Here is a 3,308-nt window from a genome sequence, read left to right on the forward strand (position 1 = left end):
GGGATCAGACAAATCATCGTCATCATTATGCCTGACAGTTCGACTATGGGCAACTGGAGCTGCTTCCCTTTTCTTACCTTCCTTCAATTCACACACCCGTTGTGCCAGAGCAGCAGTAGACTTCCCATCCCATCTCCTCATGTTTTCTCCAGACTCACGTAGGAAGAACCACAACTCAGCTTGTGGGGTGTACCTTCTCTCCCCAACAATGGAACGTCTGCGTTGGATACCAGGGACTCTAATTTGTACAGCTGAGATTTGGAGGAGGTCCTCCTTAATCTCTTCCCTGAGTTTCTTATGACTTTCCTCTATTTTGTCTGGTCGACCTCCCCGTAAGGGCCACCATGAAATATTTGTCCTGGTTTAGGACAAATTAGGGGAAAATCTCCAAAAGAGCCGCTTAAAGGAAACAAACCTCCACAACTCCTCCCCCCATGCCCTCACCACCGGGTTCGGGAGGAATTTCCTCAGAGGAAAAGTGGAAAAAACTTGTTTATTAAGCAACAACAAAAAACACTCCCCAACACAAGAAAAGCAGCCTGAGATGACAACAAACGTTTTCACCAGTCCAAGAGAGGCAGAACGGCTTGGGCAGTCTGCTGAGGAGGGTGCTGAGCATCTCTGTAATGCAGACTCCGGAGGAGTTCCTTGATGTTCCCGAATCAAGGTCCGAAGCAGGTCCGATGTCTTCAGGGAAGGGGAGGAAGGAAGGAAGGGAAAAACAAAAACTGAAAAATGGGAAAATAAAAAAAAAAAAAGCAAAGAAAAGGCAAAAAAAGCAAGAGAGCAGAGCAAGCAAAGCGGGCCTAAAGCTAGCAGCAGCAAGCCAGAGCAAGCAGCCGGGGAGGGGTGCGGCTATAGACAAAACAAACTGAGAGCACGGGAACAGGAATACACGATTGGGATACAAAGCATGAAAATGTCCTGTCACCCCAGGACATTCCACCCCTTATCTCCTATCGTGAACATGTTAATGAACACAATGTAAAAACTTTCCTCTCACTTGCTCAAACCTTCCACACTTCCACATTTCCTTCCATCTTACTTGCTCAGACCTTTGACACTTTTCACGATTCCTTCTGTCTCATGTCTGTATGATCTAACGTACAGACAATGGTGGTAACGTTCAGCAAACAATGATATCATCCCACAATCAGATCTCCCTGAGGTACACAACGGGTTGTCCCATCTTTCTGCATTACCCACCAGGTATAACCTGGTCCTTGAGCAAAGACAATCCCACGAATGGGTTTACCTGTACTCGAGGCAGGATTAATCCATACTGTCTTCCCCAACAAACCTCTGACATGGGCCACTGGGACTTTATCTCCATCCACTATATTAAGGGGCTCAGACTGGGCAGGACCTGCTCGGTTGGTGGAACCTCGAGTGTTAACTAACCAGGTGGCCCTTGCTAAATGCTGCTCCCAGTTCTTGAAAGACCCCCCACCCAATGCTTTCAAAGTGGTTTTTAACAGCCCATTGTACCTCTCCACTTGCCTGCAGCTGGTGCATGGTAGGGGATGTGGTACACCCACTCAATGCCATGTTCCCTAGCCTAGGTGTTGATAAGATTATTTTTAAAATGAGTTCCATTGTCTGACTCAATACTCTCAGGAGTACCATGCCTCTAAAGGACCTGCTTTCCCAGGCCCAGAATGGTGTTGCGGGCTGTAGCATGAGACACGGGGTAGGTTTCCAACCATCCTGTAGTGGCTTCTACCATGGTTAATACGTGGCGCTTGCCTTGGCGGGTTTGAGGCAGTGTGATGTAATCAATTTGCCAGGCCTCCCCATACTTGTACTTGGACCACCGCCCCCCATACCAGAGGGGCTTCACCTGCTTAGCCTGCTTAATGGCAGCACACGTCTCACAGTCATGAACAACCTGAGAAGTGCTGTCCATGGTTAGATCCACCCCTCGGTCTCGTGCCCACTTATAGGTGGCATCTCTACCCTGGTGGCCTGAGGCATCATGGGCCCATCGTGCTAGGAACAGCTCTCCTTTGTGCTCCCAGTCAAGATCTATCTTCAGCTCCCCTATCTTTGCAGCCTGATCTACCTGCTGATTGTTTTGCTGCTCCTCATTAGCCCTGCTTCTGGGGGCATGGGCATCTACATGGCGAACCTTCACAGGTAGTTTCTCTAACCGGATAGCGATGTCTTTCCATTCTTCAGCAGCCCAAATTGGTTTTCCTCTGTGCTGCCTGTTCGCCTCCTTCCATCTCTTCAGCCATCCCCACAGAGCATTGGCTATCATCCAGGAATCAGTATAAAGGTAAAGTTTTGGCCACTTCTCTGCTTCAGCAATGTCCAGGGCCAATTGAACAGCTTTGAGTTCCGCGAGTTGACTCGATCCACCTTCTCCTTCGATAGCTTGTGCAACCTGTCGTGTGGGGCTCTATACGGCTGCTTTCCACAGGAACCATCGGTAAAAAGAGCGTAACGTGTGTCTTCTGCCAGCAGTTGGTTATACGGTGGAGCTTCTTTGTCACGGGTCGCTTGCTCTTCTCCCTCTTCACCAGTGAGACTGAAGTTTTCTCCCTCAGGCCAATTTGTAATTACCTCCAAAATCCCAGGATGATTTAGTTTCCCAATTTGGGCGCACTGTGTAATGAGGGCAATCCACTTGCTCCATGTAGCACTGGTGGCATGGTGGGTGGAGGGAACCTTTCCTCTAAACATCCACCCCAGCACGGGTAGTCAAGGTGCCAGGAAGAGTTGTACTTCAGTACCAGTCACCTCTGAAGCAGCTTGGACTCCTTCATAAGCGGCCAAGATTTCCTTCTCCGTTGGGGTGTAGTTACTTTCAGACCCTCTGTAGCTCCGACTCCAGAATCTCAGTGGTCGGCCTCGGGTCTCCCCAGGCACCTTCTGCCAAAGGCTCCAGGACAGGCCATGGTTCCCGGCTGCAGAGTAGAGCATGTTCTCCACATCTGGTCCCATCCTGATTGGGCCAAGGGCTACTGCATGGGCAATTTCCGGCTTGATCTGGGCAAAAGCTTGTTGCTGCTCAGGGCCCCAATGGAAATCGTTCTTCTTACGGGTAACCAAGTAAAGAGGGCTCACAACCTGACTATACTCAGGAATATGCATCCTCCAGAAACCTATAGCACCTAAGAAAGCTTGTGTTTCCTTCTTATTGGTTGGTGGGGACATAGCTGTGATTTTGTTGATGACATCAGTAGGAATCTGGCACTGCCCATCTTGCCACTTCACTCCCAGGAATGGATCTCCCGAGCAGGTCCCTTAACTTTACTTTTCTTAATGGCAAAGCCAGCTTCCAGGAGAATTTGGATGATTTTCTC

Source organism: Anomalospiza imberbis, unplaced genomic scaffold (assembly GCF_031753505.1).
Source record: "Anomalospiza imberbis isolate Cuckoo-Finch-1a 21T00152 unplaced genomic scaffold, ASM3175350v1 scaffold_165, whole genome shotgun sequence".
In the NCBI taxonomy this organism is placed as follows: Eukaryota; Metazoa; Chordata; class Aves; order Passeriformes; family Viduidae; genus Anomalospiza; species Anomalospiza imberbis.